This window comes from Odontomachus brunneus, unplaced genomic scaffold, assembly GCF_010583005.1.
Source record: "Odontomachus brunneus isolate Ranch 3 - 2012 unplaced genomic scaffold, Obru_v1 Obru_scaffold_121, whole genome shotgun sequence".
NCBI lineage: Eukaryota > Metazoa > Arthropoda > Insecta > Hymenoptera > Formicidae > Odontomachus > Odontomachus brunneus.
Window position 1 is genome coordinate 186,788 of NW_022639571.1, and position 22,189 is coordinate 208,976.

General features: G+C 38.4%; 1 long non-coding RNA gene across 1 annotated transcript; it reads left to right on the top strand.

The window, feature by feature from the left end:
• Positions 1-9,726: 9,726 nt before the first annotated feature.
• Positions 9,727-12,419, top strand: LOC116849621. The gene is made up of 3 exons (XR_004379181.1): positions 9,727-9,861; positions 9,992-10,285; positions 11,378-12,419. It is a non-coding gene; the product is annotated as an uncharacterized LOC116849621 (long non-coding RNA).
• Positions 12,420-22,189: the final 9,770 nt, after the last annotated feature.

The window sequence follows — 22,189 nt, forward strand, 5'->3', positions numbered from 1 at the left end:
ATATATATATATATATATATATATATATATATATATATATATATATATATATATATATATATATATATATTTATATATTTATACACTTATTGTTGTTTACACGTTTTATTTCACTATTGTGTATTTAGTTTATACATACATATTTTATTTATACTGCAAGTGGTTCTGCACTTTATCAAACGTGATAAAACAGCGCGGCGTATGTCATATTCCATCTCTTCTTTTCTGTTTTACCATCGAAATCTGACTTCATGTTTCAATTTTTTGACGTTTATCCCTTGGAGGCGTGATGTTGATTACATAGCGAAGCATTGTAAGAATAGGAAAAGTGGGGGTAACTGGCAGTCTTCCTTATACCATACTTATATAGTCGTAGGTGCAATGTGTCAGTCGCGCGATCGCATACACACGTCGCTCGACATGGCGCCGTACAGGGCAAACTTTTCCTTGTCTGAGGAAGACGTTGCACACTTTTTCTCCGCTGACTTGTCACGCGCACAAAGCACCTCGTCTCCAGACTTCGCGAGCGAGCAAACGTGTTTGACGGCGGCATGTACGACGGTGAGACGGCCCGACGTTCGAATCTTTTTAACGAGCCGAGATGAGGCAAAAGGGGGGAGAGGTAAAAAGTCGTAATTCCCGCAGTTACGGAGTGTCTTTTTAGGCGATACTTTTTTCTCAAAACAAAAGGCCCGCGTTCGTTCTTGGTAAGCGAAGGAAGAATGGCTGGCGAAGCGTGGACCTTTCTCCTTCAAGCCGGTCCCCTCGAAAGTACCCCTCCCCCGAATGTACCCCGAAGACAAAAGGTCCTTCCGCACGGCTCTCACTTTTTCGCGATTCACGCAGTCACTCGCGAAAAGCCATTGTTTGCGCGTATGATGACGGGGCTCTGTAAAAGTCACAGTAGGGGAAGGCGGAGAAGAATATCCCGCCGGAAAGGATGTGACGTTGTGCCTTTGACTTTACTAGCACTTTGCTCGGGGGTGGTTGCTGCCACCGACGAGTCGGCTTTCTCCTTTTGCTCAATAAGCATTGTTATTCGTACCTTTAATGTCCTATGTGGAAAATTTACAAATGCGATTACATACGAGCGTCTATATTCTCTGTGTTTTCGATTTGACAAGATACGTCACAACTGTTACATCGAAAAAACGTGTTTATTATTTTATCGCCTATAATCTATTATGTTTCAACATTCTTGTAACTTTGGCAACAACATTTCACGCGTATTTCACATCAAGATTTTCATTTCTAAATAAAACCTGGTATTATAATCTTGCAATACGCAGTGTAAACATTAATTTCAACCTCTATTAGTAATTATACAAATAAATGTGTGAAAAAATAGGCATATACTCTTTGTACTATTTTAATTATCGTGGCATCTGTCTCTCGAATGTGCTTAGAAGAAGAAGGTCCAATCACGCTTAAAGGATAAATGAAATCTATCTTATTCAAAATTAAAGACTATTTTATACGTACGCAGGTCATCATGTATTGAATAGTGATGCCATCTATACCCATAACTGTAGTAAAAGATCATGTGGCATTCATCACATTATATCAAATTACCATTATTCGTCATCTTGCAGATGTGACAAACGTTTGGGTAAAATAAACTATTATAATTATTCACATTTATGAGATCACATTTAATCACATTTATGAAATCATTATGTAATACAAAAGACTGTTCACTCATATTATATTAATGTTTATACTTTGTTTAACTATTGATGACATATATTTTATGTGTAATATATAATATTTAAAAGTATATTGCATAGAACGGATCTGCAATAAAAAATGAGAGCTTCCATTAAAAGAAAATCAATTCAACTGGATCCACATATCACTTACTATCCTTCTTTCATATACGAAAATAATACGATTATTTTCGTATATGTCTATTTATTCTATTTTAAGTACAGCTATAATTATCTTATCCTGCTATAAAAACTTCGATAACTTCCCTGACCCAAAACGGATAAAATTAGTATTTTAAAAAGATCTCAAGAAGGGATATAAGAACATATAGTAAAAAATAAAGGGTTTCTTTTAAAAAATTAAAAAACTTCAAGGTAACTCTCTCTCTCTCTTTCTCTCTCTATCTAGACCTTGATGACGGCACCCAAAGTCAAATTAATAAAACCAGTAAACATCTTTCTAAATCCTATAAAAAATTTTTAAACATTTTTTAAAACATATTTTTCGAGATATTCCGCGGTCCTGACCTTTTTTATACACCCTATGTGTGTCTGTACGTGTGTACTTACCTCATTATTCCTACAAGAATTTTTAAAGTAAATTTTATGAACTGAGCATTATTTTTCGAACTTGAAACTTTCATTGGAACTGTAACCGAAGCGGTGATCACCCTTCGTGCTAGCCACCCTTCGTCGTCGTTGTTGTCGTCGTCTTCCTGCGATTACGATACCGACACCAATGGAAACAAATGCGAAACGAGGAAGGGGCCAAATCGGCGAGTGCCTTTCTCTACGAGCGATCATATTCGGCCGTTTAACCGACGGACCTGCCAGCCCTTGAGTCATTCCCCCTTATATCCAGACCACGATACCACCCTTCTTACGATGCACTCTGTACGTACGTCGTAACTCTTGTTCCATTGAATCCGACGAGGCCGTAAAATCGAGCGTTTCTTCGACCCGAGCCACCGGCGATGGGATTTATGTCGTTGGCGAAGTCGCGACGCCTCATTTCCGCTGATCTTCACGGCGGTGCAGATGCCGGACGGTCTTCCACGCGTCTATTTACGTTTAAACGCGAGCATCGTGCGACACGCGGGAAAAGAAATTTCACTTCGCGTAACTGAATGGGGAGCAGACGACCAAAGAAACTCTCTGACGAGAAGTAATATCTCCGTTACTGTGACCGAGAACATTCGTCTGAACATTCAGCCGCATTAAAACTAAGTAACTAAGAGAAATTGGCTAAGTAGAAACCTCCTGCAGAAATCTTTTTGTTCCTACAACCGAATTTTCGTCTAGTCATCAATAGAAAATTCAGTTACACTAACGAAGCTGTTTTCTTCGTGCAGAGAGTTATTTTCGCGGCGAGTATTTGGAAAGAGTTCCCTAAGGTACGACAGATCGAGTCTAGTTGGCTCTTTTTAAACGATTTTTATGTATATAAATGAAATATACATAGCAAACGACTTTTTCAAGAGCTTTTTCAGGTTCATACTATACAAAAAATCCTTTTAACTCCATAATTATTGGGAGTACAAATTAGTTCGGTCCGTTTTCAAAAGATAGCTCTGGCTGTTATGAATGTTTCATAGTGACAGCTGATTTCGGTGATTTCAGAGAGGTTAGACATCTGTCAATAATATTCAGTTTATATCGCTTTGAGTTTCATACAAAACCCCTGTTTTTTACTGTGTTGAATATGTCAAATTTTGTGTTAACTAAGCAGCATTTGCGAGAGGTTTTAGTTTTCTGCTTTAATTGGAAGAAAAGTGCAGCTGAAGCGCATCGAATGCTTGTAGAAGTTTATGGTGACAATGCTCCAACTGATAAATCATGTAGGGAATGGTTTCGACGTTTCAAGAATGGTGATTTCAGCGTTGAAGACAAGCCTCGCTCTGGACAGCCAAAAAAATTCGAAGACAAAGAATTGGAGGCATTACTCGATGAAGATCCGAGTCAAACGCAAGAGGAGCTTGCAGAATCATTGGGAGTTACGCAACAAGCAGTTTCCGTACGATTGAAATCCATGGGAATGATTCACAAGCAAGACAATTGGGTGCCTTATGAACTGAAACTGAGAGACGTTGAAAGGCGATTTTTCACTTGCGAGCAGCTGATTCAAAAGCAACAAAGAAAGGATTTTTTTACATCGGATTGTGACTGGGGATGAGAAATGGATATTCTACGATAACCCTAAGAAGAAAAAATATTACGCTATGCTCGGTCAATCGTTGCCATCGACCTCAACATCAACACCAAAGCCGAATATTCATGATTCGGAGGTCATGCTGTGTATCTGATGGGACCAAAAGGGTATACTATGAGTTGCTACAACCTGGCGATCCCATTACGGGCCATCGGTATAGGCTACAATTGATTCGTTTGAGCCGTGCATTACGAGAAAAACGGCCGGAATACGAGCAAAGACATGACAAAGTTATTCTTCTGCATGATAACGCTCGTCCTCATGTCGCAAAAGTCGTAAAAAATTATTTGGAAACGCTCAAGTGGGATATTTTACCGCACCCGCCGTATTCGCCGGACATTGCTCCTTCTGATTACTAGTTGTTCCGACGGATGCAGCACGATTTGGCAGGTCACCGGTTCACTTCTTTCGCAGAAATCGAAAATTGGCTCTTAACTTGGATCGCCTCAAAAGACGAGACATGAGATGGAATTCGAAAATTGCCTGAGAAGTGGGAAAAAGTAATAGCTTGCGATGGACAATACGTTGATTAATCTGTTCATTCATTTTGTTCTGAAATAAATGCATTTTTGACCACAAAAAACGGATCGAACTAATTTGTACTCCCAATAATATAATTTATTTTTTGCACCAATGCAAAATACAAAATAACTACAGATTCCCTAAATATTTCGCAATTAAATAAACAGCAGTAGTATTCTCCAGACTCTCAGAACTTAACAAAAATACTCGGACAATTAAAATTTTCTCGATTTAAGTGAAATATGTTTTTAAGTAGGTTAACGGCTTAAAGACGTCTTATGTCCTGACGTCTTAAAGACGGCTTAAAGATGTCTTAAAGATGTCTTATGTTCCAATTTTGGACGTGTGTGCTGGGAAGAATCGCAGGTTGACATTGAAGCGAATACTTGCCAAATGCTTGGAGGATATGTTTGATAGTGTTAACGTACGTGCCAGATAGATTTTCCAATCTTTATAACGTATGTGGTAAATTACGTTAAAACTTCTACGTCGTACTTTAAATCCTAATTTTTAATATTAATACTCTAATTAACTATCCTTTACTACTACTACTAATTTACCTCCTTAATTACTAATTAACTCCCTAATCATTAATTATTTCCCTTAACTAATTAATCCTCTATATTATCCTATAATTAAACATTTTTTTACTCTACTTAAAATTGCGAAAAATACTGTCTCAGCCAAGAGTCGAACCGGAATCTCTTTACTTGCTCGCACCATATTAATTTGGCCATTGATACCTCGACTGAAACCTCAATAGCATTCTTCGCAACACAATGTTTATAAATCTTATTTAGACTGACATTACGTGCTATGTTTCAGTCAGCACAATTCGATATACACAGACTCTTGAAGTATACAACTTAAATTAAGTATGTTTTTATACAATTAAGAGCTGAACGCTGATGTTGGAGCGAATATTTGTTCAAAGTGTCGGAAGGATAAAGTTTTTCCTAATCTCAAACTATCCTGTTTCTTCCTTCAAGTATCCCGTCGAGTACGCCGGCTGCTCACAACTGGCTTTCTCGACGCACCTTGGCGCGGTAACCGAGATACATTCGGAAATGAATATTAAGGCTCCCAGTCGCGCTGTAAAGGAGAGCCCCGAGCGGTCCATAAACTAGCTCTCAAGCGGATGAGGAACGCCGTCGCGCGGTTCGTTACCCGCGAAACAAAAAGAATCCCGCCGACGCGGGCGAGAGCCGATATCCCCGTGGAAAGGCGGAACTCCGAAAAGTATGAAGTCGTCTGGCGAATGTTCGCGGACAGGCTCACAAGCGTAGCACCGGGGTGGTAGCAGCGGTAGCACGCGGTACACGGGACGGGATCTCCGTAGCTCATCCTGGCAGGTACTTTTATCTCCGCGGCGGGCGCGAGAATGTACTCACGAGGTATCCGGCGGCGGCGCATCCGGCGAAGCCGAGGACGAAGTGGCTGACGAGAACGGGAAAGCGAGAAAGAAAGGGAGGGACAACTATTCGTCGACGGGGCTGCCGGGTTTTCGGTCCCGCGGCGCTCGGCGTTATCTGTACGCCACGTAGGGGCGTCGACATTTAAAATGCAGATTAGAGAACGGAGGAGCGGGCGCAAACGCAGACGTAAACGTAAGAGCGCCCGGGTGGCAAGTGTTTTATTGGGGCCAGCTTCCGCTTCTATGCCTCCCCCACGGTGTCGGGGGCCGCCGCGCAATGCGGCGCGGCCGTTGCGATGCCAGGGCGCAGATAAAGTCAGCCTCCACCCTTGAGCTTTAACCGCCCGCTAATTTATTGATCCCTGATTTATTTGACGCGGCTGGCCGCCACAGCTTTAATTGCCCGCGAAGCGTTTGACGGATTTTAATAGGGCACGAGATAGCCTCCGCCGCACGGTGCTGACTTGATCGCCGCGGGGGCACGTCGCGGGGTTGCGTTCCGTGGGGTTTGCTGGTGTCGTTTAACAAATGGGCGCAGCGGAGGCGTCACTGCGACCCTCCAGCGTGACGGATTTCGAGAGGCAATGTTATCGTCTCCTCTATCGAAACCTCTATGACCATTATAATTTTTTTTTTCGCTTTCTTGATAAGAAGGTGACACAGCAAAAGGATAAAGCAAATCTCGATTATGAAATATGAATTCATAAGCAAATTTTAAATTATGAGTATATCTTACGTATAATCAAATTTTAATTTATAAATAATCTTATACAGGTTGTCCCGAAACTATCGGATGTTATTTTAATGGCAGATTCTTCAGAACATTTTAAAAAGAAAACTTTCATAAAATGTCGACGCTATAATAGTTTTCAAATGGAAAGTAATTATATTTCATCAATAATAGGGCTGAGATTTTGCGCGCTCAGGCACGCCGAAATGACAAGTGATAAAGATGTCATACGCCATATAGAATAGTGGACACCTTCATGATAATAATTGATCGACACTTTGACACGGATTAAGTTGAAATATGTTATTTTTACTTGAATCATATTTAAGATGTCTTACAACTATTATTCGTATAAAAAATATACTAATGCAATGCGTAGAGAAGCGGCAAAACATATTATGATAACGTTATTGTAAATTTATACAATGATCATAATATCGTATATTTATAAGAGCACCTTGTCATTTCGACGTGTCTGAGCGCGCGAAATCTCAACCCTGTTATTGGTGAAATATAATCGCTTCCCGTTTGAAAACTATTATACCCTCGACATTTTTGTATGAAAGTTTTCGTTTTAAAATGTTCTAAAGAATCTGCTATTAAGATAACATCCGGTAGTTTTGGGACACCCTGTATACATATTATAAAAATGTCTTCTAAAAATGTCTTCTAAAAATTGTTTCTGTTTAAAAGAAATTCACGAAAATTAGGAAATAATAACTATTGTAAACAGAAACCTTAAGACAATAATTACTTAAGACCTTAATTACTTTTTTACCACTTTAATTATTTTTTTACTAAACAGAACGTTTGGTGAAAAAATTATTGCTTTAAGATCACAGTGGCAAACAAACAAAATTAGACTAGACAAATGTAGATGTACGAGTATATAACTTTAAAATAAATCTTAAGACAATAATTACTTAAGGCCTTAATTATTTTTTTATCACTTTAATTACTTTTTTACTAAACAGAACGTTTGGTGAAAACATTATTACCTTAAGATCACAGTGGCAAACAAAAAATATTAGACTAGGAAAATGTAGATGCACGAGTATATACCTTTAAAATTAAAAATTTTGTAACTTTTAAAATTAAATGACATTATGAAGGGTTAATTTATCTAAACATTAGGATAGATTAGCGAAATTTTAACGTTTTTTTTGCTACATTTTGCATGAGTTGCGTCGAATTAGCTCTGAATTTGCTCTGAATATTCGGTTGATTAAAGAAACATTCTTCTACACGGCACATCGTATTTTGTGCATTTTTATTGTTGTAATAAATACTTTATTGTACTAAGTGCTTTATTGTTTACTTTATGTACTGCTTACTTATGTAATGTTTGTTCTTATCTAGGTAAAATTATAATGATTTTTCAGGTGAGTTTTAAGCATCTTTCTATCTTTTCAGAAAATTGTGTCCAGATAATTTGGCCTATATTGTTGCAAATATAAAAAATAGTGAAATATTTGCTTTCATGTAGTAGATACTTGCGTCAGTTTTGTTTGCAGCAAATTGCATTGAGTTTGAAATTGCATTGGGATTCGTTTATTATTAGGACAAAATGACAACAAATTTATATTCTTCGCAGAAATCGAATATCACACATATGAAATACACACACACTCTCCCTTTCTGTTGTTTTTCTTAATAAAGAATTTTAATTAAAAATATAGATATAATTTTATACTTCTATAATTTGCAATCTTCTTTTACAATTATATTTCAACACAAATGGTTTTAAAACAATAGGAAGTTATTTGCGATATATCATGTTTCATCTATATTTAAAACAAAAACATTTTTATTTAATTTAGAATGAATTTACATATTTTTTCATCTTATCTTTTTCTAGCTAATTTAAAAATTATCTAAGCACAATACAGTATATTAAACATAACTTCATTTTCAGTTTGTTTGCACGTATCTCTTAATGAGTCTATCAATTAAACATTTCTCCGTACGATATCTGATCGCACGTACAAGGTTTCATTTAGATGCATAATTTATAACGCGAAATTTGTGGGAAATCAACCGACCGCACGACAACGACGACGACTCTCAAATGCAGACACTTTCCCGCTCTCTCGATCTATGAAATTATCCGATCAATTAAAAGATAAATCCTTCTCTCTTGCCCCGTCCCGGCCGACTGGCCTTTCGTAAGCAATTACGAGCGGCTCCGCGGGTCGGCATCTGAATTAAAATACATCAAATTAATCGACTAGCCGGGCAAGACTCGGTGAGCGTAACGCGATTTACATATCTGTACAAGCTTGTTTGACTTTAAGTACCGCGGCAAGATCGATCCGGCCGTCCGAGTAGCACGCGACTGCGAGCAATTGCGCGCCGGGAACTCGATGAAAGTTTACACAAGCAATTGGCAACGGGAAGGGGATCCTTTCGCGACTTATCGAAGCCGAAGATCAAAGCGCGCTGGTAACTCAAGGCAAACCGTCGTCGCGATTCGAGGTAAACCAAGATCTCCGGAGATCCCGCCGCCGCGCTGTGAGCGTCTAATCCGACGAGCCGAGAGGTTTGTGGAGGTTTGCGGAGGGCTGTGTGTAAACGCGAGCTCGCGCAGGTGACAGTCGGTGGTGCCAAGGTGCTTGCCGAACTTGTCGAGTTCCGCGGCGTAACGAGCTTGTGAAGCGCGACCACCTTGCGGCACGATTATCGGCACTCTCTCGCGCACTGCGGCTCTTGAGGAACTCCAGCTCGATCCACCAGGATGGATCCGCTCCGCGAGATCTACGGAGTCTCCATACGGTGCGAAAATAAGCGACGATGCGATCTCTTCTCTTTCTCTTTTTCATGAAAAACCGGTCGCGAGATTTCTCATTTTGTAAAGCTCAAGTGCAAAAGACCCGGAGTTCTTTCATTTTTGCTTCCTATTACGTGAAATAAGTTGTGTTAACAGTAATTATTTCATGTTACCAGAGAAAATTTGCGTTTGAGTCTTGAGCAATGAGAAATTTTGTTACTAGAGTAATCAATTATGCTCGGAAGTATCATAAAATCTTATCAGAAAATTATAATAAAAAATCCTATTATATAGTATATATATATAGTTCTTAATGGCAACATACTTCAGATTGTTATTAAAATAACAATTTTAAAATGACAATTTCGCCATAAAAGCGAAGAAAGTATTATAAAATACTATCTCAAAATCTATCATATTCTCAGTTGAAACATTGTAAGGAATATTGCAGATTGGTGTTAATGTTAGTTGCTCAGGAGTCAATATTATTAGATAAAAATCAATAAATTAGAGGTAAATATATATTAGTATATTAGATAAAGATCATCTGATACACACACACACACGCGCGCGCGCGCACACACACACACACACATATATATATATATATATATATATATATATATAATTTAATTTTTGTCAGATTTTGTTTAGATTTTTACACCGTACGTCGATTAATTAAACCTTAATTTGAGTTTAAAATCTATTCAGACAAAGACTTAAACATAAGTTAAGGTTTAAGAGAATGCCGAAGTGGATGATGAACTTGAAAAATGCCTATAACAGAGGCGATCGTCACTAATACGATTAAACCATCCTTCTCGTATTTCTTGTATATAATATAAATATTATACGTATTTCTTGTATATAATATAAATATTATAGGATGTTCCAGAACAACTTTCGAAGCTCTCATGGAGACATAGTATGGATTAAGGTAAACAAAAGTCCTATACCATTTTGCGTGTTCGCAATAATTATCGAGATATTAATTAAAAAAGATTTGTGAATGATCACGCGAGATATGATAGATGAGCTATAATGGCGACATCTGCCGTCGTGTACGTCTACACTAAGTCAAATTAATCAAAGAAGTGCTCTACTTTTTTTCTAGTAATTTTGTAAATTTTTAATTATTAATTAGACAACATTTTTTAATATATTATCACGAACGAGCATTCACCAATTTTCTTTAATTAATAATTTGACATAAACTTTGCAGAAAAAAGGAGTGTTTTGTTTGGTAAAGTTTTCAAGTATGGCATTCCTTTAATTGACGTTGGTAGAAACGCGCATTATTCATACATTCCCTCAACTAGTAATTCATTTTCAACAGCGTTCGCCTTGGCTAAAAGCGCTTATATATTTTTCATTCCTCTGAAAAAATGAGCGAGGAATAATGTTGCGTTCATATTGAAATTATGACATGATTGCTTTACAAAGACACTTTGAAGAGCCAAGCTTTAGTATAAAATCGAGCTAGATGGACGTAGCTCAAACTTCATGTATCAATAACTTTCGATGATCGAAGAACGAGATTCACGGATCTCTCTAGAGATCCTCTAGAGTCCTAACATCACTGACTTTTTCCCTAATTTTGTCACTAAAGTAATCGAAAGTGACGTCTCTGCTCTCTATGTCCAAATAACCTTCACAAGAAACCTTTATTAGTACAATGGATGATGTTAAACGTAATAAACATGAATATTTGTTGTATATACGAAATTGTAGAAGGATAACAAGCGATTTTATACGGCAACTATGCCAATAAATCCTAGAACGAGCATTATGGATTGATATTACATATCATTATAACGAAAGTCGAAATTATTTAGCAGTAAGAGCACATGGCAATGCATGTTACATATAAATAACTCTTTCAAAATGTTTATTTTATTAACAAAACATTGTTACATGCAATTACTACATACAATTAATGATATGCAATTTCTGCTTTAAATAAAGACTCGTTCAAGCAGAGTTCTCTTATTTGAATAAACCTTTATTTCGCCACTTTCGATCATTTCAGAAACTAAAACAATCAAACAGCAGGACCGAGATATCGGGATTCTAACTAGAGTCTCAAGAATAATCCTTCGATCAGCAAGATATCTATGAGTGGCCTCCGATAGTTGAAACCGGACGTCGGTCCTCTTTTTCGCCTTTAACACCCAGATTCGTCTGTCTGTCTCTCCTCCGACGCGTCTCTCCGCTTCTCTTTCGTCTCGCGGAAGCCACGAGCGTTTGGCAGTTACATGAAATACGAGGGCGAATCTCACTGGATGCGCATTGTCCAGTCGTGCCGTTGAAACCAGAGCTAGTAACAATGGGGAGTGACCTCGGCTCGATTGTCCTTTAATTTACGGGAATTGCAAGCCCCCTACTCCGCCGCGGAGTACGGCTACGCTGCCTCCGCGAAAAGCACTCACGACCCATGGTCCCCTACAACCCTACGGCCCCTCCGGTACTCCCCCCCTTTCCCTGCTGCTCCTCTTGCCCCCCCCCCCTCCTCCCTTCTTGCTGCCTTGCACACGCGTGTCAGCCCCGTTGAGTGCGTGCGCGCGGGCGCGCGACACGAGCTTAATTCGATCTCCATAATCGCTCGAGCTTTACATAATCGGGGAGTGCTAATACCGATTGCCGCTACAACCGATTCCCGACATACTCCAGGCGCGATTAAGCGGCACGGATTACACCTGCGCGACGGCGCGACCCGCGCCCACACCTGGCACAACGTACACGAAACGCCGTGATTCGCGCCGTTATTGCCGGCCATGAATATTTCATAGCGCCGTTGCTTTCGACCCGGCGCCCCCGCGGAGGTGCCGTCGCGAGAAGATAATCGGTCGCTGATTAAAGCGATGATTGCATCGCGAGGAATCGCCGTGACGCCGCGCGTTTAACCAGCTGCGGGCGCGGAATTACACGCGTGTCGAGTAAACGGTGTGCGGAATGTCACCCAGCCGCGGCACAATCGCGAATATTAGAGTCCTAAATAATTAGAGGAGCGCAAGCAGCGTCTCGCTTGCTGACTGGCTGACTATGACATCGATCCATATCAGAAATGTTGGATCCAGTGGATTTAGTGTACTTATTGTGAATGGAAAAGAAAAAATTTGTAATGTTATTTTCTTTATAAAAAAAATGTCTTTTAAACATCCCTGAGATATGTTTGGGACATCATATATATATATATATATATATATATATATATATATATATATATATATATATATATATATGATGTGTGGTGCTATTTTTATTTATTTTTAAATATCCCAGACAACATAATGTCTAAAATCGGAACATAAGACGTCTTAAAGACATTTATACGTAAATCGTCTGAAAGACATCTTAAAAATTATCTTTAAGACGTCTTATGTCCCGATTTTAGACATTATGTTGTCTGGGATATGTCGATTGAGAATTGTATCGTATCTTTAAATATTTTTATAGGCTTACAAAATTTTTTGTCTTTGCAGAAATCATTATTTTGAATAATGATTTCTGCAAATTATCATGTGAATATCATGTGAATAAATATGATAAATAATAAATGTCATGTATATAAAGTATTTGGTTGTTCAGTAACGAAAGGAAAAGGAGCAATGCGAAACTGCAAAATATATGAAATATATAAAGGCTACTTTGTTTACAACGGTAACTGCGGGCCCAACATGACGACCATGACAGTCATGGAAGGGCTAACACTTTTCTGATTATTTAGATCTCTAGCGAATATAGGTTAATTGAGATATATTAAAGTAATTGTTCAAATGAATGTATTAGTTGCACGATACGAATATTTAATATCATTAACGAAATAAACGATACACAATTATATGAACTTAACTCCGCAATCTCTAATTCTCACGTTTCTCTAACGCCTCAATATTGATTTCTTATGACAACAATTTCTGTTTCGTACGCGTATCACACAAAGAAGAACTGTGCTCATGTTTCTTATACATAGGTTTGTCACAAGTTTTTGCCAGCGTCTCGCTACAGACGTAATTTAATTACCTGTCGATTTTTCTGGTATTATGCGAGCTATGTAGATCTTTTAGAATTCATGACCTTGCAAATTTGTTTTTAAAAAATTCCTTATTGAATGTAGAATGAGTTCTGAAATGTATCGGAAAGAAAATGCGTCAACTTTTCTATTTGCGATCGTAGGGGTCGAAAGGGAGGGAGGGGTAAAAAAATATTTTATTAGTCCAGGTAGAATTCTAAATGTCTCAGTTAAAATTTATCATTGCTTTTTGTACCTGCTAGAAAATTGTCTGTCACATGTGGATTGCACAAACCCATCAACATATTCTTTGGCATAGAGTCACCCCCTTTCAGATTGTACCACTAGTTCGGTGACATGCTGTATAAAGTAACGACACTTCTTCTCTCTCTGCAAGTCTTCACCGTGATAGAAGTGTGTATTTATTCGAGCGTGTCGCTGCAGTACGATATCTTCTCTGATTCGCGAATTCGGGAGACATTTGTTAGGGAGTTAGGCGGTTACCGTGAAGAATCATCGCACGGAAAGAAGCGGAACGACGAGTGCCGTGTAATGCGCGTAAGTGCAGCTGAGAGAGACAAAGACAGTCAGAGTGAGAGAGAGAGAGAAAGAGAGAGAAAGAGAGAGAAAAAGAAAGAGATGCCTCTTACGCGCGGAGCTCTCCGGCGTCGAACAATCGCTTTTGCACCCTTGGCGCGAAACGGAAAATGTATCTCGGTTGACAGAGCTCAAACAAAGGGTCGTCCCCGTCACGTTTCCTCCCCTTTCGCGTCGCTGCTCTCCTCTCTGTCCGCCTTGCTGCGTCTCTGTCCCCTCCCCGTTGTGCTGTCGTCCTCCTGTACCTTGTCCCGTTCCCTCTCGCGTGACATTAGCTCGGCAAATACCCGTTCTCGAACTGTCAAAGGATTAACGTCGCAGCGCGATCCTCTCGCATCCACCCTGGCGCTTGTAACGAGCAAAGTTCATGACGTGATTCCGTGGAAGCGGTCGGCCAGCAAAATCGCAGCCTGGAAATGGCTCCGGATGTCTTCATTCGGCATTCGCCGGGCTACCGTAAGAGTATCGGGATTGGATTGGATTTTGTAATTGGGCTTGACAAGGCGAACGGAGTAGCGGATATCGATATACCCATCTAGACTACATGTCGACGAAACTAATTTGGATATTGAGGGAGGGAGACTGTTACTTTGCACACCGTTGGAGTAATAATATTAGATCGTTATTAGGAGAAATAAAGTCAACGACTTGCCTTTTACACGATTGGAAGTTTATTTAGTCCTCTTAAGAGTCACGACCCAAAAGAATCCCCTTTGGGGATCAGGTTGATCCCATCCAGTTACTTAGTTTGTATAGGGTATCCGACAATTCGTTATGCAGCCGCAGTGTACACTTAAGTGTGAGAACTTATCAAACTCTATCACATATTCTCTATCAATCTGCAAACAACAACGTAAAGTTTCGAGTTATTAATCAGAGAAGATTGGTGAATGACCACTCATGATACATTAGATGAACTGTGATGGCGATGTTTGACGCCGTGTGATTGTACATTAGGTCAAGCTAAACAAAAAAGTCCTCTACCACTTTGCGAATGACTGCAGAGATTTTTTAATTATTAATTAAAGAAATATAATATATTAATTTTCTTTGATTAATAATTAAAAATCTATGTGGTTGTTTGCAAAATACTAGGAGGAATCTTTTGTTTAGTTTAACTTAATTTATACGAGAGTTTTGTATGTATCGTCAGACACCCTGTGTATACATACACTGAGAGAAAAATATATGATATTTGGAATTATAATGGCATAGTAAAAAGATCATAGTTAGGAATATAATTTTTATAGTAAATGTTACCATAATATTTGTAATATTTACAATATTAGCGTAATATAACTGACCCGTGTAAATATTTTTACCAAGAATTATAATTATTTGAAATAAAAAATAAAATAAGGTAGCAAATATTGAATGGTAAGAGAAATTAACTATTTTATATAGTCAATACAATTGGAATATTTGGCAAATATAGAAGCTTTACCAAAAGATGCTTTACCATATATATAGAGTAATAAGATGGTGATTATAAATCTGTGTTCATTCTACTATATCTTCATGTTTAGATGAACTATAAATATATGTTTGAGGCCAAAATAAATTATAAAATATAGTAAGATTATAGTTATTCCAACTATTTTTTTCTCTCAGTGTACATTGAATATACACATATATGGAATATATACATATATTCTATATTAAAAGCTTAAATATGTATATTTAAAGACCAAAACAATAAGAATGTCCAGATTTAGATACATGTTTAAACATTGGTACCTTTAGTTTACATAAAAAGAAAATAAAAATAAAAAATATATGCGAGGTGGTCCGTGGAAAGAGTTCCACAAATAAACTCTGGTTTATATATTAGTTCATTTCTATCGTCAATGTCGCAAGAGCAATTAACTCTTACAATTAGCGACAGCAATATTCGAGGTATTAACGATACAATCACGATTCTTTGCTCCGTGATCAAAATGTTCCTCTCTCTTTCTCTCTTTCTCTCTCTCTCTCTCTCTCTCTCTCTCTCTCTCTTTCATGAAATAAAGCGACGACGTATCGGGAAATTGTTCGATTGTCGCTGAGCGATAAGGGGTTGGGGGGAGAGAAAGGAGGCAGGCACACAGGCACCGAGGTATTTGAATTGAAAGCGAACGGCCTGCGTCGTTACTCCGCAGCGTATCAATCTCGATCGCCGACAGGTCGTTGCTTTTAATTGATATTAATTCTCGATAAGACCCGCGCGATTCCGAGCAATTTAATTAACATCGCTCGGAGGCGCGCAAGACAAACGGTTCGAGTGAACGGCCACTCGCCACTTGCACATTTCATTTCGAAGATACATTTTTCGCCGGTAAGCCGCCGCCGCTGCCGCCGCCGTTGGGACGAAGACAAATAACAAATGATGGCGCATCGCCGTCGCGTTTCCATCTACGGGTACCGGCGTCGCCGGGTCTTACTTTACCAAAGTAAACACCGGTTCGGTGTCGAGGAAAAGACGAGCGAAGAAGCTCGTTAAAAACTTTCCAAAGCCAGATACTACCACCACGACTGCCGCCGGCTTCGTTTGGGAATCCGCTGAGTCGAGATCTTCGATTACAAAGTCGTCCGGGACAGCCGCGTTTTCCGGAACGAATCACTCACCCTCCACCGGCGCCTTCGCGCGTCCGCAATCGCGCGACTTCGCGTCGAAATTCCGTCGCAATCGAGTTGGCGTAATTACAGAGAGACACGTTTGTAGTATCGTGAAGAAAAAGGAAATACTCGGCCTCTCCGTGTAACTTTGTGGTTTATATCGTTGGAAAAGATCTTACAAAGATCAACGAATCTTAGGCTAATGAAAAAAGTAAATAAAATATATAACTTTTCGGATGAATAATCAACAAGAAATAAAAAAGAAGTTGATAAATCACACTGCAAGATCTCAATTGCGAAACCTACTCAATCATTAAAATGAAATATAACATCACAGCTACTCTTATGCTGATTTTGAGGATTAGGGTATCCTTCCTTCCTTCAACCGATGCACGTGAATTTTACAACAACTTCAGTATATTAAATTACAAAATTAAAAAATGCATTGAGTTCTTATGACTGATCAGATTGCAAACAGGTTAATCACATAAAATGACAAAATAAAAATAGAATAACGAGAGAAATACAAAAACAATGATCAAAATTTATTCAGAACAATATGTCATGTTAAATGTAATATAAAAGTATGGATGTAACTTTTAGTAAATATGTTACTGCATCAATACAGTAAAAAATGATGTGAATTTAATAATTAATTCAATACACAGTATATTTGTCATAAGTGTAATTAAAAAAATTTTAAAGTTTTCATCATCCATTGTCTCCACGTGGTGATATCATAAAAGCCTCTATATCTGGATCTCTAAGTCTGGATCTCAGGAATCCTGCATTTCACATTGATGGCAATTCTAATATGATGTTATTTCCGAATTCTTTTCCACTAAAGAAAAAAAAAATTATGAAACGAATATAGAAAGTACGATCAAAATTTGCCAAATTTGTCAGCAACAAATTTACTAAAAGTTACATTCAGATTTTCGCATTACATATAGGATGCGGCGCCAAAATCCGGACAAAATTCAATTTGAAATTCTCGCCGTTCTATACCACTGGTAGATGTCGCGATTAGCGTTCAAATAGCTTGACGCATGTACTAAACCATCATAACCTCGAAACAGTCGCAATGTTGAAACCAAGTGCGGAGTATAACCGAAGAGCCGCGATTATCGAAAGTGTTCGCGCTGGGCGCTCGGCGACAGAAATCATTCGGTTCTTCGGATCGACTGTGTATGATGTCATCGCAAAGTACAATGAGTCGGAGAAGTCCAACGAAGGTTTCGCAACACCGGCGAGGAAAACCCACTCGAAGGAGCGCGTTGTCAGGACGCCCGACATCATTCAACGGGCTCAGGAGCTGATTTTTGAGGATCCAGGGCAGTCGATCCGAAAATTGTCGTCGGTTGTTGGTGTGAGCGAGAAACTATGTCGTCTGGAAAGCCGTATGTTTTCCAGCAGGACGGTGCGCCCGCCCACGCAAGTCATTTGGTGCAAAATTGGTTGTCGGACAATGTCGACATGTTTTGATCGAAAGAATTCTGGCCTCCCAACAACCCAGATTTGAATCCTTTGAACTTCTATGTATGGAGCGTAGTTGAAATGGTCACGAACAAGTCCAGACATCCAAACGTCGCATCATTGAGAGCCGCTATTGAAGCGGCATTCACCGATATGGACCGTGACACATTAAAGCGCGCCTGCGCACGCTTCAGACCGAGAATAGAGGCGGTCATTCAAGCAAGCGGGGAATATATTGAGTAAATGTGTTCTTTATGACCTTACAAACAATGTGGTTAAAAAAATTTTGTAAACTATTTCGTTTTTGCAATAAAAAATATGTTTGGAAAAAATGTATAATTTGTCTGGATTTTAGCCCCGCACCCTGTATATCGCATTTCGCATCGCATTACATGAGTTTACATGACATATTGTTTTAAGCGAATTTTAATTATTTTTTCATATCTTTAATTAACTTTCATATTTCTATTTCATCATTCTATTTTATAAATATGATTGATATATAAATCACTCATAAAATATATAACCTTTACAAATTGATGAATAAAGTTTTTATCAAATTTACGCACATCTGTGTATTTCTCTGAACCATTAAATTTCAAGTGCAATGAAAGTATAATTTTACTTGATACATCGAGAAAGACATTTGAAAATTTGTTTATGAGATATAAAGTTTATTTCGATAAAATCATCTATTTCTGTGAATAAACTTTATATCCTACATGTAAGGAGAAAAGCGAAAAAAATATCAGGATGAAGTAGCCGAGACTGGGACCAGATCTTTCAATTGCTAGCCGACGGTTCTAAACCACTGAGCTATCTAAGCCCCAAGTTTACCTATCACTCACTCTCTGTTTACCTGATATGTCCAGATGGTCTTCTCCAATTTAATCACTTACTGCTCGGCCAGCTTGGCTATCATGAATAATTCGAACTTAATCGCGTGTTCCACTATAACGACAAATCTGCTTTCCATCAAGAGCCATAAGCTGTAAGACTCTTGCGTATGTCGACATGACTTCTAATATGTACACCGATAAAAATGTCTTCCAAGAGCCCTGAGAGCTCCTCTATAGCCCTAAGTTTCGATACTATACAACACTATCAGTACACGACGCGACTTTCTAAACTACTCTAAAATCTTGCCAGAATGTTCTCATTTCTCAAATCTCAAATCCCATTCCCGATATTGTAAGCGGAAAAGCAAAAAAATATCGGGGTGGAGAGATAATCGAGGAGCCGGGACTCGAATCCAGATCTTTCGCTTACTGGACTACTTACTTACTGGACAACTACTTTAAACCACTGAGCTATCCAGTCTGCAGATTCTATAACTTTTAACGAGTATTGCTATAATTATATTGTCATTGTGCAGATATAATATATAATAGAAAAACTGAGCAACCACAACATAACGATAACGACACTGTTATTAAAAGTTATTAAAAGTTATGCAAAGCTAATACGACAACTGTTTCGAAATAAAAACTCATTTTACCTGAAGTTTCATCTTCATGATTCCTCATATATTTCCAGTGGAATTAGCGTCGGAAGACTGTAAAACTGAATGAAAGACAGCAGGAAAACCGAAAAACCACTTGCGAAATGTTGCTCGCCAGGTACAAAAGAAAATCATTTCTCCATCGAATTGTGACTGGCGATGAAAAGTGGATATATTTTGAGAATCCTAAGCGTAAAAGATCATGGGTAACTCCAAGCGAACCATCGACATCGACTGCAAGGCCAAATCGCTATGGACGGAAGACAATGCTCTGTGTTTGGTGGGATCAGAAGGGTGTGATCTATTATGAGCTGCTAAAACCTGGTCAAACCGTTAATACTGAACGCTACCGACAACAAATGATCGATTTGAATCAAGCTTTGCGTGAAAAACGACCAGAATATAAAAAAAAGCAACACAAAGTGATTTCACTTCATGATAATACACCATCACACACAGCAAAACTGGTCAAGGAAACGATTGAGGCGTTTAATTGGGAAATACTTTCGCATGCAGCTTACTCACCAGACTTGGCTCCGTCCGATTACTATTTATTTGCATCGATGGAACACGCACTTGCTAAGCAGCGCTTCACTTCTTACGAAAATGTACGAAAATGGCTCGATGACTGGTTTGCCTCAAAAGAGCAACAGTTTTTTTGACGTGGCATCCACAAATTGTCGGACAGGTGGAAAAAATGTATAGCTAGCGATGGGCAATACTTGGAATAAAATATTTTTTATCATTTTCATACAATAAACGTGTATTTTCTATACAAAAATTCCGGTTTCATATTTACATACCTGGTACGTGTCTGGTTTTTGTATTTTGTATAACTATCGTATAGGCACTAACAAAACAAAGATCTAGCGTTTAACTCTTTTAGTGCCGACCGAAAAAAATGTACCTAAACGTAAAATACCATTTCTGAAAAAAAATTCAACAATTTATAACGTCTTATAAAATTAGTTTTGAGACAGAGTTCTCTCGCGACGGGAATAGTCTGGCAGCATCGTATACGCAACGATATATCGTCGTTGGCACTTTTCGTAAGGATTTCTAACAATGATACATTGTTGTTCGGCACTATAAGGGTTAAAATATTTTAACTTAATGTATTACCAAATATATTACCAACTTTGCCGTACAAAAATGTAGATGCCAAATGTTGAAATTGTAGTATTCATAGAGTAGCAGCCTAGTACGCTGATTCTCTGACTTTATAATAACGATGTCGCTAGCATAGTATATTGTTACGCGGCCTTTTGCTATGCATTATACCACTGAAATATATATGAAATAGAACGTGCGATGTTACGTAATATCTACGGCAAGCAAAGGGGATGAGAAAGAGTTATCTGGTTCCTTCCGCATTTTTGTCTGGACCACCAGTGTAGTCGCGAGTGGGAAAGATGAGGTAACAGTCCAGACAGCATAAAATCTCCAGGGGATGTCCTGGGAAAGTTTTCAGGACGTAGGGATGTATTCAAAATGTTTTTAGGATGTCCTGTGGAGATCTGTGCTACGTGGGAGTAAGATCAGCAAAGAATACACAAAGACAGGGCGCTATTCGAGACGCCTAGATGTGCTTTCTCTCAGCCTGCAAAGGCAGGTCTAACACTCGTTCTAGTTTGTACATATTTGTAGTGTATTATATTTGTGTAAAGAGAATGTTAGGTAACAGACAGTAGGAAGAGGGAATAAGAATTCGGATTAGTCAATTATTTCTATTCCGCGTTCCTATTGCCTAATGCTTATTCCTATTGCCTGTAGCTTGGCATTGTGCAAGGATTTTAACCCTTTCGTTGGGACATATATGTCCCACTTACAAAAATCATTATAACTTTTAAACAAATAGTCCTATCGACTTCTACCTTAAATTGTTTTAAAGATGAAGGTTCAAGCTACATGTACAAGCCATCGCACACTTTGAAATATGTTTTCAATAAAATATGGTTATTTAAACTTTGTTAAAAATCCAACTTTTAGGTAGTGAAGAATAACTTTTTATTACGTCGAAAATTCATTGAATTAATGCTAATTATATACTTAAAGTCTGAGAGTAGTACATAACAGCTTTATCAAGTAGAAAGATCTTGTGTTTTCACCCGTGCTATTGTATACTATGGCGGTCGTTTTTTCGCAACTCTAGCGGACATATTTGCATATTGGCAACAATGTACTCAGAAGTTTCTTGTAATAGTTATCCGAAATATATTATCTTGACTCGAAATTTTTACATTCGAATTATAATTATTGGGAGTACAAATTAGTTCGGTCCGTTTTCAAAAGATAGCTCTGGCTGTTATGAATGTTTCATAGTGACAGCTGATTTCGGTGGTTTCAGAGAGGTTAGACATCTGTCAATAATATTCAGTTTATATCGCTTTGAGTTTCATACAAAACCCCTGTTTTTTGAATATGTCAAATTTTGTGTTAACTAAGCAGCATTTGCGGGAGGTTTTAGTTTTCTGCTTTAATTGGAAGAAAAGTGCAGCTGAAGCGCATCGAATGTTTGTAGAGGTTTATGATGACAATGCTCCAACTGATAAATCATGTAAGGAATGGTTTCGACGTTTCAAGAATGGTGATTTCAGCGTTGAAGACAGACCTCGCTTTGGACAGCCAAAAAAATTCGAAGACAAAGAATTGGAGGCATT